The sequence below is a fragment of the Myxine glutinosa genome, chromosome 6 (assembly GCF_964187855.1).
Source record: "Myxine glutinosa chromosome 6, kmMyxGlut1.1, whole genome shotgun sequence".
In the NCBI taxonomy this organism is placed as follows: Eukaryota; Metazoa; Chordata; class Myxini; order Myxiniformes; family Myxinidae; genus Myxine; species Myxine glutinosa.
This window is the reverse complement of record NC_136266.1, coordinates 151,198,750-151,213,608: the sequence shown is the minus strand read 5'-3', so window position 1 is coordinate 151,213,608 and position 14,859 is coordinate 151,198,750. Positions and strand designations below refer to the sequence as shown.

Here is a 14,859-nt window from a genome sequence, read left to right as displayed (position 1 = left end):
GTACGAAATGTCCGTCATCTGTCGATAATCCTGTACATACAATCTCGTGAACCAATTTAGCCTCGGATACGAAAATAACGACACGTTTGTTCATTCGCGAGGCTGCACGAACTTTATCAATACCGATTATGTTGCCCACAGCAATAACGAGGTCTTCGACGCTGACCTCGTTCGGCGGGACACAAACGACGCCATGTCTACGAGTTAACGCTTCATATGCCGCGTAACGCGAAAACGAAGTCATAATTTACAAGGGACGAGGGGGGGGGACAAGGGACGAGGGTGGGGGTGGGACGGGGGACGAGGGACGGGGGACGGGGGACGAGGGACGAGGGACGGGGGACGGGGGACGAGGGACGGGGGACGGGGGACGAGGGACGGGGGACGGGGGACGAGGGACGAGGGACGAGGGACGAGGGGGGAGTGGACGAGGACCGGGGGGGGGGGACGAGGACGGGAGAGTGAATATCGCTCTCGAACAGTGATTAATTAATTACGAGCTGAGACAGATTTTCAAAGGCGAAAACAAACACAGCTGGTGGAGAAAAAAGCGATTAGCCGGAGGACGGGATGGGCCGCCGATTAATGCAAAAGTTATCCACAAACAGCTGCGGGCTCTCTTTCTCTCTCTCAGAAAAGGAAAAGGAAACAAAGGACACGGAGTGAATATAAATACAAACGAGATAAGAAAAGGGAATCGAGGAGGGAAAAGGGAGGCAGAGGGGGATGGGGGAGGCCGAAGCCCCGAAGTGTTGGGTCTGATCAAAGGGGAGGGGTTGGGGCACAAATGCAGAGTAAGGATGTGAAGATAAACGAACAGGGGGAAGGAGAAGGTGAAATACGACGTGGAAAGGGACAACAGAGTAGAACAGCAGAGCAGCTCGTACCTCACCACACATGCACAGCCACCATCTTGCCGCGCCCAAACACACCGACAGCCAGCAGGGGGCGAGAGAGAGAGAGACATAGATGTGAGAGAGAGAGAGAGAGAGAGATAGATGTGAGAGAGAGAGAGAGAGAGAGAGATAGATGTGAGAGAGAGAGAGAGAGATAGATGTGAGAGAGAGAGAGAGAGAGAAAGAGAGAGATAGATGTGAGAGAGAGAGAGAGAGAGAGAGAGAGATGTGAGAGAGAAAGAGATAGATGCGAGAGAGAGATAGATAGATGTGAGAGAGAGATAGATGTGAGAGAGAGATAGATGCGAGAGAGAGATAGATAGATGTGAGAGAGAGATAGAGATAGAGATAGAGATAGAGAGAGAGAGAGAGAGAGAGAGAGAGAGAGAGAGAGAGAGAAAGAGAGAGAGAGAGAGAGAGAGAGAGAAATTTGCTTGGGAAGAATTCCCAGGGTGAGTTTCCAGTCCAGATGTTTAATGGCTGCTTGAAGACCGTGCCAATCAGCCTGAGTGAAATGCCAGACTATTCAGCCCTGAGAAGGCTCTCTGAGAATGGTCAGAGAGATGTCCACTTTAACAAGCACATGATCAGAAGAACCGATTGGAGCAGAGGCAGAACAGCAGACGTTTACAGGGAAGTTAGTCATAACCAAGTCTAGAAGAGAAGATGCTCCGTTGATTGAGATCCGGGTCTGGAAATTGACAGATTGTGTCAGTCCCAGCAAGTCGCAGAGGTCCTTTGCTGAGGTGCCGTGGCTGGTGCAAGTGGTACCCACACCCAGCCAGCTGGAATGATGACAACTGAAGTCGCCACATATGAGGAAGAGATAGTTGGAATGAGTGGATAGAAGTTGGTCCATGTTGTCAGACAGCGAGATGTAAATGGAGTCGTCACTGTTTGGAGGATGGCACAGAACACATATGAACAAAAGGTTGGAGCAGAGGGGAAGCCGTAACCATAGGTACTCCTGGGAGTGGAGTGGAGAGAGGGCAGCGCAGGGAGAGTGACGAAGAGAGTTTTTGATAAAGATGACCTGTTATGCAAGTTCAGTGACCTGTTATGCAAATCGTCTTCAAAGTTTAAGTTAATCTGATGAAACGTCATCATTAACAGATGTTATTCGGCATTGAGAGTTCTTTCCAAAGAGCCAAGTATCAATTTTGTTTTCTATGCAATATTTTTCTTTGTTTTTGGAGATGTAGAGGTGCAAATGTTTTCGGTTTTTCCAAGATGGCGACCGAACCAAGTGACATATGACGTCATAATTATCATTTAAAAAATTCTACAGGTGGAGTTGCACCCATGGTGAAAATTTCCTGTCAATCGGACCAACGGTTGCAGAGAAAATCATATTTATTCTGTGCGGACAAACAGACAGACAGATGAAAAATCACTTGCAGAGCGACACTTGGAAAAACAGAACAAAGTAGAATGGCACTCAGAAGAGCATCCTTTTGACCTCAAAAATAATTAGTGGTTGAATTCAGTGACCTGATGTGCAAATCGTCTTCAAAGTGTCAATCTCATGAAAATTGACAATTTTAGAAATTTGGCCTATGTTGACCTTTTGGCCTAAGGTGACCTCAAAAATAGTTGGTGGTTGCTTTAAGTAAGCTGGTATGAAAGCTGGTATGCTAACCCTGATGGTGCGTAGGCGAGATAGGGGGCACCTCCGGGACACAAAGGTGATCCGGAGGGAGGAGGCTGTTTCACAGCACCACTTGGTTGTCTGCGACATAAGGGTGAAAGGTGCGAAGAGAGCTCGGCAGGTGAAGTACCAACCGAGAATGAAGGTGTGGAGGTTGAAAGAGGTGACAGTGAGGGAGGCATTAAAAGAGAGGCTGAGTATGCTGGACTGCTGGAGGATGATGTAGTTGAGCTTGAAAGTGGTTGGATGTCAATGAAAGATAGTCTGTTGGGAGCCGTTGGTGAGGTATGTGGCTGGACAACAAAAGGACCACCGTGGAACTCAGAAACATGGTGGTGCGATGATGAAGTTGGAAAGAGGATTGACGAGAAGAGGAAAAAGTTCAAGGAGTGGCAGAAGGCGAAGAGGACGGTGGCAGAACGGCAGAGCATGAAAGTTATAAGGCAGTCAAGAAGGCTGCAAAGAAAGAGGTAGCAAAGGCGCAGGAGGCATGTAGGAAAATGTTCGGAGAACGCTTGGATTCAGAAGAGGGTCAGAGAGCGGTATTCAGGATTGCAAAGCAGATAGCGAAAGAGAGGTGTGATGTGATGGGGGTGAGTTGCTTGAAGGATGAAGTGAGACAAATCGTTGTGGACACAGATGGAATTAAAGGAAGATGAAAGAGATTTCTGAGTGGTTGATCAGAGTAGTGATGGCATAGTACGAAAGAGCGCGCACAGCTGTAAGGACGAAGGATGGGAACAGTGGTGAGTTTGAGGTGAAGGTGGGAGTGCATCAGGGGTCAGTACTAAGTCCACTACTATTTGTAGCTGTGGTGGAGGTGCTGGCTCAGAACGTAAAGGAGGGTTTGCCGTGGGAGTTGTTGTATGCAGATGATTTGGTGTTGATTGCAAAAAGTATGGATGGACTGAAGGAGAAGATGAACAAGTGGAAGGAATGTATGGATGCAAAAGATCTGAAGGTGAATATCGGAAAGACGAAGGTGATGGCAAGTGGTGAAGCATGTGGTGAGGTGGAAAGAACAGGGAAGTGGCCATGTGCTGTGTGCAGGAAGGGTGTCGGACTGAACTACATTCAATGCACAATGAGCGCTGAGTGGGTTCATCAAAAATGTAGTTGTCTGAGAGGGTCATTAAAGGGGAACGGACATGAGTATAGACATCAAATGCTTAAGATCAATTAATTGTAGCAACAAAAAAGATTAAGTTTGGTGCAAAAATTGTTGCTCGAGCATGCGTGAATCGTGAGATATCCGAGTTTTAAAATGCCAATAGCAGACGATTTCTCTCGCGCCGGCCAGCATCTCGCGATAATCTGCCCTCCACGATGTGACATCATCGGAGGAAGCTGATGTGACTGCGCAATAGTAAACAATGGCAGACACCGACTCCGATAGTTGCGTAAGTCTGGATATCAGCGATATTTCTGACCAATCTGATGCGGAAAATGAAGAGCAAGTTAATAATCTTGGGGAATCACACTCGATTCTCCCATACAGATTCGAACCATACCGTCCAGAGAGTGAAGAAGAGAAATCGTCGGACACAGACACAATGGCGATCGATTTTGATCTCGGGCGCCTCCAAAATACTGAATAGTATTCATTTTTATGTCTCTTTTTTAATTGAAAAAGTTTCTTTTTCTGGTCAATGGAATACATAACTAATATTTAATTAATGTTCGGTGCCGTGAGGCAAGAAATGGATAGAAACACAGAAACGAAATACGACTTTATTGACTTAGTGCAGCACTGCAGGTGTATCAGTTGTAATTGTATCATTAAAGCACTCTCTATAATGCAAGCAATCTCTGTGTGTCTGTGTGTCTGTGTGTCTGTGTGTCTGTGTGTCTGTGTGTCTGTGTGTCTGTCTGTGTGTCTGTGTGTATGTCTGTGACCGCTGTTTCTCGACAACCACTGGTCCGATCTAAGTGAAACTTGCCAGGTATATTGCTGGGGACATGAGGATGTGCCTTTTCAAGGTTTGCTATTAATCGGACAAGTGGTTACCAAGTTATGGCCATGTATTTAGCAAACTAAATTTCATTCCACTAAATTCCACTAAATTCACATTCATTCCACCCCTCCTCCATCGTTCTGAATCTGATTGCTAACTTGAAAATCACAACAAACCCAATTTGTTATCAATGTTCATCTTTCATTAATCATCCACTTTCGAAACTCCCCTCTAGCCCCTCCCCTCCAAATCCCCCCCCTTGCACCTACACTCCGAAACTCCCCCCTTGCCCCTACACTCCTAAACTCCCCCCTTGCCCCTACACTCCAAAACTCCCCCCTTGCCCCTCCACTCCTGAACTCCCTCCTTGCCCTTCCCCTCCTAAACTCCCCCCTTGCCCCTCCCCTCCAAATCCTCCCCTTGCCCCTACACTCCCCCCTTTCCCCTCCACTCCTAAACTCCCCCATTGTCCCTCCCCTCCTAAACTCCCCCCTCACTCCTCCCCTTCAAAACTCTCCCCCAATCCCTCCCATTCAAATCTCCCCCCATACCATACCTCTCCAATTCTCCCTCCTCCCTCCTCCTCCTCAAAGCTGCCTCCTCCCCACTTCGTCTCCCTTCTATCTCATACCTCCACCCCCCCCCCAACCTTCTACTTTCCTCTGCCCCCCCCTCAAAGAACCCCTCACTGTGCCTCATCCCTTCACCATCAAACCTTTCATCCTCCTCATCTTTCCCTTTCTTGGAACTCTTCTGTAATCTCTGACACACTATCAACTGCTCTTCCTACCTCCCCCTCTCATCCTTCATCTTACCCTACTCCTCCCCTCCCCTGTCCTGTACCCAATGCTCCCCCTCTCTCTTCATTAACGGTATGGACCTCAAACATCTGGGGCCTTCGCTCAAACCTGACTGATCTCTCCATACAGGTTGCTTCTGACAATCCAGACTTGATCTGCTTAACAGAGACTTTCCTCCTTCAAGATGTCTCTGATTCCTTAATATCTCTTCCTGGTTACTCCCTCCTCCGGTATGATAGACCTGAGCCTCGTCCTGGTGGTGGGGTGGCTATCTTTATCAAAAACTCTCTCCCTCACTCTCCTTGCACTGCCCTCTCTCCTCCTCACCCCCAGGAGTACCTCTGGCTACGGCTTCCTCTCCGCTCCCACCTTTTGTTCATATGTGTTCTGTACCATCCTCCAAACAGTGATGACTCCATTTACATTTCACTGTCTGACAACATGGACCAACTTCTATCCACTCATCCCAACTCTCTCTTCCTCATATGTGGTGACTTCAACTGTCATCATGCCAGCTGGTTGGGTGTGGGTTCCTCTCTCACCAGTCATAGCACCTCAGCAAAGGACTTCTGTGACTCACTGGGATTGACACAATCTGTCAATTTCCCGACCCGGATCTCAGCCAATGGAGTATCTTCTCTTCTAGACTTGATTATGACAAACTTCCCTGCTAATGTCTGCTGCTCTTCTTCTGCTCCAATCGGTTCTTCTGATCATGTGCTTGTCAAAGTGGACATCTCTCTGGCCATTCTCAGAGAGCCTCCTCAGCGTCGACGAGTCTGGCATTTCACTCAGGCCGACTGGGACGGTCTTCAAGCAGCCATCAATCGTCTGGATTGGTCTCCCATCTCCACTGCCTCTGACATCAATTCTTCCTGGGAATTCTTCCAAAGCAAACTGCTCTCTCTCATGCACAGATTTATCCCATCTCGTCTTCAGTTGTCTTACCCTTCCTCCCGTCCATGGTACACTGAATCTTGTGGTGAGGCAGTTGCCCTGAAACAACTTGCCTTTGCCTCTTGGAAGGCTAATCCAACTGAAGGCAATCTCAGTTCCTTCCACCAAGCTCGGAACAAGTGTGTGTCTACCCTCAGGAGTGCCAGGAAGCACTATCTCTCCACACTGAAGAATGAACTCTCAAACCTGTCTCCTTCCTCCAAATCCTGGTGGTGTCTGGTCAAATCCGTTTCTGGTGTTTGTTCCCCCTCCATCCCCTCCCTTACCTCAAATGGCCACACAGTTGACATCGCACGTGACAAAGCCGAATGCCTCAACTCTGTGTTTGCCTCAAAATCTTTAGTCCCAAACCCATCTCTCTCTGTTCCCACCTTTCCCAGTCGAACCCAACTGCTCCTGGACTCTGTGTCCATCTCTCCTGACAAGGTGGAGGAGTTTTTGTCTAACCTCGAATCTGATTCTGCAACTGGACCAGACGGCATCAGCCCACGGGTCCTAAAATCCTGCTCTGCCGCTCTATCTCACCCTCTCTGTTCTTTTCACTCTCTCTTTTGCTCAAGGTCATCTGCCAGCATCCTGGAAATCAGCAAACATTACCGCTTTACACAAAAAAGGTGCAAAAACAGATCCTTGCAACTACAGACCAATCAGCCTGCTACCAATTATCAGCAAAGTCATGGAATCCATCATTGCCTCGGATATGAAATCTTTCCTCTTCTCCAATGGCTTGATCTCTGATCATCAATTTGGTTTCAGACCAGGTCACTCTACTCTGGACATGCTGCTTCTGCTGTCTCAACAATGGATGGAGGTCCTCAATGCCAAACAGGAAATCAGAGCTGTCTCCCTTGACATATCACGTGCCTTCGATACAGTCTGGCACCCAGCTCTGCTCACCAAACTCTCCTCCTATGGTATCCATGGAAATCTCCATGCATGGCTTGCGGACTTTCTCTCTGGTTGTAGTCAACGTGTGGCCCTGAATGGATTTCTCTCATCTCCCCTTCCTGTTCAGGCTGGAGTTCCCCAAGGCAGTGTTCTGGGCCCTGTGCTTTTTCTGGTCTTTATCAATGATCTCTCCGACTCTCTGGAAAATCCTCTCTATCTCTTTGCTGATGACTCCACTCTCTGCCGCTCCAGTCCTCTTCCCTCAGATCGGCAGTCTGCAGCCTCCTCACTCTCTGAAGACTTGGACAAAATCACAGAATGGTCAAACAAGTGGAACATGTCTTTCAATCCTGACAAATCTCACACTCTTACTATGTCTCTCCGAAAAGATCGACTGGACAACCCTCCCATCTACTTTCTCAACAATCCTCTCCAAGACGTTCTGTCGCTCAAGCTTTTGGGTCTCACTATCTGCCATGATCTTTCTTGGGAAAACCACATTTCCAAGCTGGCCTCCAAAGCCAGTCGCCGACTGGGCATCCTCCGTCGTGCGAAGTCCTTCCTCGGCACACCTGAGCTCCTCACCACCTACAAGGCTTTCATCCGCAGCTCAATGGAATACTGTTCTCCCCTATGGGCCGGTGCTCCTGCCTCACACCTAGCTCGGCTTCACGCTGTTGAAACCAAAGCTTTCAGAATTATTGGAATCTCCCGCGATGAAGCTATCTCTGAAGGCCTTTCACTCACTCACCGCAGAGAGGTAGGTGGTCTTTCTGTCTTCTTCCGACTCCTCTCCGGCCTTGCACCCCCAGCTCTCTCTGTGCTCTGTCCCCCAAATATTCCTACAGGTCGCACAAGATCTGCCAGCAACCCTCTGATGGTTAAACTGCCGAAATCTCGGCTCTCTGCTCACCTTCACTCTTTCATTCCTCTTTTCTCCCGCCTCTGGAACAAACTCCCTCACTCCCTTCAATCCCACTCCTCCCTCCAGGTCTTTAAAACAGCTGTTCACCACCATCTCTTATCCTCCCCCATCCAAAACCTTGATCTTTTCTACCCCCGCTAATTCACCCCAGATCCACCTTGTTTGAAATTCCAACTTCTTTCCTGGAAGTCCTGGCAGTGTCCATATGTGTTATACCTCTCCCACCCCCCCCCCTACCCATGCCCCCCCCACCCCAAAGCCCTCTCCCTCTCACAGATCTCTCGATGTCTCCATGTCTCCATGTCTCTCGGTCCCTGCTTTCAAATGTTGTGTTTTGTGTCCTTCCCCCTCTCTCTCCCCATCTTGTCTACCGCTCCCGATGTTATATGTTTTATGTGTCGGTTTGTCTTTCTGTGTGATTAATGTTCGCTCTTTCACGAGCCTCGATCTTGAATACAAAAAAAGCAAACAAAAAAAAAAAAACACGTTTTGTACGTGAACGAAGGAACAGCGAAGGACGAGAGCGAAGGAACGGCAAAGGACGAGAGCGAAGACCGAAGGAATGATGCAAGTTTTAATTTTTCTATGCACGTACCGTCAAGCGACAGCGAAGGAACCGTGTGTGTTTGTTGTTTCTGCCTCTCGGTTTGAAAATTGAATACTTGGCCATTAAAACTAATTTGCGATTAATCGTAACTGCGATATGCGAACTTCCGGACAGTGGGGCCTTATTTTTGGTATGTACGTCAATGTACGTATGTCCACGTACTTACCTCCCCGCACGTACGGGCACGCACTAGCAGCAGCCACACAACGACTGGGCATGATTCCAACTGATCGTAACGAAAACAAAGCGATGTTCTGATCGTCACGAAGTCAACAAGGCTTTAAGAACGAAAAACTGGGTTACTTCGCAAACGTCATTTCCGGTTTGCGGTTTTGACAAAATTGATTTTGCTTGTTCGACGATATTTTTGACAAATTCTAATAAAACCGCGAAGATATTTGTGAAATGAACTCAATAGAAGTGTTTAAGATATGTTTATGTTTCGAAATCTGCAAAGTTGTTTTGGTCGTGTCCGTTCTCCTTTAACCAGTGTGGCAGCCACTTTCAAGTGTAAGGCGTGCACAGAGGGAGCTGCAGATGGAGGAAATGTTGAGTTGGATCTTGGAGACGGCATGAAGCAGGAAGGTGTGAAAACATTTTGCTACTTAGGAGACATGCTGAATGGAGAAGGTGGATCAGACTCGGCAACGGTTGCTGGAGTGAGATGTGCATAGAAGAAGTTTCGAGAACTGAGTGGCGTGCTGACGAGGAGGGGAGTGCCGTTGAAGCTGAAGGGAAATGTGTATGCTGCATGTGTGAGAAGTGTTATGATTTATGGGAGCGAGACATGGATAATGAACAGAGAGCAGCAACGAAGGCTGGAAAGGGTGGAAATGCGAATGGAGCGGTGGATGTGTGGAGTATCGTTGAGAGAGAGGAAGACAAATGATGAATTGCGAAAGATGATGGGAATAGAGCCTGTGATTGATGCTGTGAAGAGGAACAGGTTGAGATGGTTTGGTCATGTGTTGAGGAAGGATGAAAGTGACTGGTTGAGAAGAGTGATGGAAATGAATGTAGAAGGAAGTAGAGGACGGGGAAGACCGAGAAATACTTGGCTAAATATGGTGGAAGAAGAAATGCGGGCAAGGGGGTTAACAAGGAGAGATGCAGAAAATAGGGCAAAATGGAGAAGATTGTCATGGGGACCGCAAGGCTAACCCCCGCTCTAGCAGGAAAAATGGCCTTAAAATGCCTGTTGTTGTTGATATGTAAGTCCTATTCCAATTTCAAGTCAATCGGATTAAAATTGAGGATTTTAGAAATATGAAAAAAAGTGGTTGACTTTTGGCCAATGTTGACCTCAAAAATATGTTGGCTTTTGTCGGACCACAAACTCTACCATTTGGTGAAGATCGGTTTAAAATTGAGACCTGCAAGCAAGTGTGAGCGGACGCGGATGCACGCGCGCGCGCACGCACGCACGCACTCACACACACACACACACACGATCAACATACTTGCAATTTTATTTATTTATTATTGCCTAGTAAAAAAACGGACTCAAATGCAATTCCCTCTCCTCAGGCGGCGGTAATAACACATGATGATCGCATAATATTGTTGCGGTTTTGAGAACTCACACTTGTAAATAACATCATTTAATAAAGGTAAAGGTAACACCCCCATCGTTAGGCCACAAGCAAACACGTAGGCCCATATAGAACATTAGTTATGTCATTAGTATGTGTTTAGGATAAGGCCATTTCCCTAGTTATCATATGCGTTGTGTAAAACAAATAAGAGTAGGTCCCCTTTTCAAATCCCTCAAAATCCACTTCAATGGGGGAATCCATCCCGCGCCCCATTTGGCATCCCTCTCTTTGTTACACTTGGCTACCAGCAGCGCTGCTGCTCCTGACTTGGTTTGTTTAGCTGGAGTTGCACATTGGCCACCAGCAGCGTTTGCTGTTCCTTGGTTGGTTTGGTTCATTGGAACTAGCCAAGATGACACGAGGTAGGCCTGAGAGAGAGGGAGGAGCGCGAGGTGGGGGTGTGGCCACGTCAAGCACCCATCAAGGCAGAGCCGGTAAGGCCTCAACAGCCCATCAGAGCTAAGGTGAGATCGCCTGACAGGGCGTGGCTGGGGATTCCAGAGCGTTTGCTGAGCTTTCTTATAAAAGCGCGTGCGCAAAGCCCTCGACAGGACTTGAGGGATTGTCAGAGGACTTGAGCGATTGTCAGAGGACTTGAGGGATTGTCAGAGGACTCGAGGGATTGTCACAGGACTCGTTGGGGAAGGCTGATTGGCGAGAGGACTTGTTGGGAGCGGGTTGCCTTGAAAGGACTGGAGGGACAAAAAAGGACTCGCTGCATTGTGAAGGACTGATCAGAAAGGACTCATTGGGAGATGGTAAAATGCTTGGTTGTGAGAAGGACTTGTTGAGAGGATTGGCTGGCATCACGAATTGTACAAGGACATGGATAGAGGGATTGATTGCAATTGAGCATTGATTGTCGGAGGACTTGTGTGAAAGGCGCTTTGTATAATCGCCAGCTTACCGACCTTTCCCCAGTATAATTGTCCGCTCGCGCCAACGCTACGCGGAGAGCTGCCTGCATTGTTTCGATCTGCTGCACGGTACGAGTCGAGGACCGGAGGAGCTGTGAACGCCATCACCGGACCCTCAACCCGACCATCTACATCCCCGCGTGAGTGAGTCTGAGACCGAGTCTGAGTGCGAACGGGCCCGAGTCCAGGGGATAAGTATAAGACTGTCTAAGGCTGCCCTGTGTAACTTTTTCTTCCTCTTCCTTGTACATTCCTTTCTTTTCCTCTTTTTTGTACAAATTGTAATAAATAACCTGTTCTTCCTGGTTTCCTCTTAATCCGACCGTCTTAGTCATTTCTCAATTGGGTAACCGTGGCACGATTAGGAACCGCTATAATCGAGTCTAGTACCTGTTAACGACCCGAATCGCGGCTCGCTTCGCTCGGCGTGTCCACTAACGCCGTGGTTCGGGTGGGGGTTATTTCCTTGCTTCACGGCCGGTGTTAGTAATTAGGTAATAGGACCAATTCGACCAACAACCCTATTTAACACCGACCGGAAGGAACGTAATAACTCCGGATCGCGTCGGCGAGAAGACAAGGGGATTAACCCCCTCTTGATAAGGGGATGGCCGAAGTTCAGAGAGTCATTATTAACAATATTAATAATGTCATGAAACAATTTCCCCACTCCTCAAGGGGTTTTGTGGATTGCAATATTGCCTCCACCCTCCCCCACCCCAACATCCTCACTGAAGTAAATTTTACGATCAGGAATTTAAAATGGTGAGATGCAGTCTGAACCTTTCAATGACCTGATCTAAAATGTTATAATATCATGCACCGTCTGATCCTTTCAAATACCTGATCTCACATGTCATAATATCATGCATATTCTGATCCTTACAATGACCTGATCCAACATTTTATAATATCATGCATGTTCTGAACCTTTCAATGACCTGATAAAACATGTTATAATATCATGCATGTTCTGATCCTTTCAATGACCTGATCCAACATGTTATATCATGCATGTTCTGATCCTTGCAATGACCTGATCAAACATTTTATAATATCATGCATGTTCTGAACCTTTCAATGACCTGATCAAACATGTTATAATATCATGCATGTTCTGAACCTTTCAATGATTTGATCAAACATGTTATAATATCATGCATGTTCTGATCCTTTAATGACCTGATCTAACATGTTATAATATCATGCATGTTCTGATCCGACATGTTATAATATCATGCACTGTCTGAACCTTTCAATGACCTGATCAAACATGTTGTAAGGTCATGTGTGTTCTGAACCTTTCAATGACCTGATCGAACATGTTAAAATATCATGCATGTTGTGATCCTTTCAATGACCTGATCTAACATGTTATAATATCATGCATGTTCTGAACCTTTCAATGACCTGATCTGACATGTTATAATATCATGCGTGTTCTGAACCTTTCAATGACCTGATTTGACATATTATAATATCATGCACGTTCTGATCCTTGCAATGACCTGATCTGACATCTTATATCATGCATGTTCTGATCCTTTCAACGACCTGATCCGACATGTTATAATACCCCCTGTTTCCACGAGGCTGGTACTCATTTTGCCGACTTCAAAAGGATGACAGGCTGAGTGAACGCACTTGGTATTATTTTAACGAAGTTAAAATTGAACCTGGTATTATTTTAACGAAGTGACCCTAAGATCTTAACTGAGCCACATTAACCATGAAGCCAACACCAGGATTAGTTTCACAAGTGACCAAGTAGAACTCTCGGTAGCGCACAAACCTCCGCCAGGATAAGCAGGTTACGTTTTGTATCCACTGATAGGGTGGATCTGGATTCGAATCTTAACATAAACCGAATCACCTCGTTCTTGTCACTTTCCCATCTCTGAGCTACAAAATACATTAAAATGGCATATAAATCCTTGTTCTTGGGTTAATATTTGGGAAATTATCAATATTTTAAAATGCGAAAACAGCCCATTTTTGGGTCTTTGTTTAACAAGGAGTTAAATGTGAAGACGAGTGGCCCAAATTCAGGTGTTTAGTGTTTCAAAAGAGTCATAACTTCCTTAATACCTGAAATATTGAAATAAAACTTTCAGTGAAGAAAGCCATGAGAAATACATTTTAATGGCTTAATTTATACTTCATAATCATGCAATTAACATGTTGCTAATTAGCGATATTAATTACTTTAGTGAATAAATTAACCTTGTGAACTCAAAGAAAAGCATCTCCTATGCAGAACTTTGTTCATTGATAAAGTACTGAAGGTAGAAAGCCAATCGATGTTAAATGTATCAGGTTTAACTCCTATTTGATTATGGAAGAGCTTGCAAACCATAACCATGAAAATTTGGTCCAAAAGGCAAATGGACCCCGAGTTCACATGAAATGAAGGAGTTTTGCTGATTAAACTTCAACAAGAACTTCAATTTCATGTTTCCGGACCCTTTTTGATATTCGGAAAGATAATATTGACAGATATCGATTACGGATAACCGTCCATGCTGCACAGGCCTCGATCAGTCACCGATCGAGTAAATAAAACAAGCAAATAAAATCCTGTCATCCGCGTTATAAATGCATCATTTCAATAAAATACCTATGAATAACAATTAAAACTTTTTAAACTTCCATTATATATGCCATACTTACGAAAAAAAGCGATTATTATCGTGTTTTTACAACGAAGACTGCACGACGAAAACCGGGCTGCAAATGAAAATTCACCAGAGGGCCAATACCGGAAGTGATGTGTACTTTTTCACCGGATGTTTTATGAATTTTTTCATTATCGGATGTGATTGTTTTTTTTTCATAACCGGCTGAAACTTTTCATTTTGCAGATCATTTAAAAAATATGCAAATCGATCAATTATCACCAAATGCCGCAGAGACGAACAAAAATAAATAAATTTAAACCTCCAGAAATTTTAAAACAACAACTTACTCTCCTTCGGGTAAATGGTTGATTTTGATGACGTCAAACATCGAACGAATTTTTTGGCCAAGTTCCTGCTATCGCACAAAACATTTTTATGACGAGGTTGTTCGGGTGAATATCCTCTACGTAATCGATAGTAGTTTACCCAGATTGCGAAATTATTCCAAACTCGGGAGAGAGGAGTTCAAAACAGAACGATTGCGGTTCCGAAGCCAAATCAATGAAAGGGGCCGAAGCGGGTGTGAATTATAATTTACGTTGAATGTCACATGACGACATCTCATCCCCCTCGTTTCGTCATCATCCATCCACAACTCTTTGATATATCGTGATGTGTATAATCATAATGTTGGCCCTATCTCTCCATTATGAAAAATCCCTTCAAATGATTGTTTTACAGATCTTGTTTGGTGCATTACTTTTAAAAAGTGCAAGGGTGCCAATATTTTTAGCCACAACTGTATATGGTATACACACTTCTACAATAAAACGGAATGTGTCTGACATATTATACAACCTTTGTGTAACGAGATCTGCACTCCCCCACCCAACACCATCCATCCTCCCCCCACCCCCATCCTCCCCCCACCCCCATCCTTCCCCCACCCCCACCCCCATCCATCCCCCCCCAACCCCATCCATCCCCCCCCCACCCCCATCCTTCCCCCACCCCCACCCCCATCCATCCCTCCCCAACCCCATCCATCCCCCC

General features: G+C 46.0%; 1 protein-coding gene across 1 annotated transcript in view; it reads right to left on the bottom strand.

Annotated features, from left to right (window-relative positions):
- Positions 1 to 13,961, bottom strand: part of LOC137428878 (uncharacterized) — a 100,749-nt gene extending 86,788 nt beyond the window's left edge. The window contains exon 1 of the mRNA XM_078780755.1: positions 13,859 to 13,961. The gene's annotated coding sequence lies outside the window, so the exon portion shown is untranslated. The remainder of the gene's footprint in view (positions 1 to 13,858) is intronic.
- Between the last annotated feature and the right edge of the window lie 898 nt (positions 13,962 to 14,859).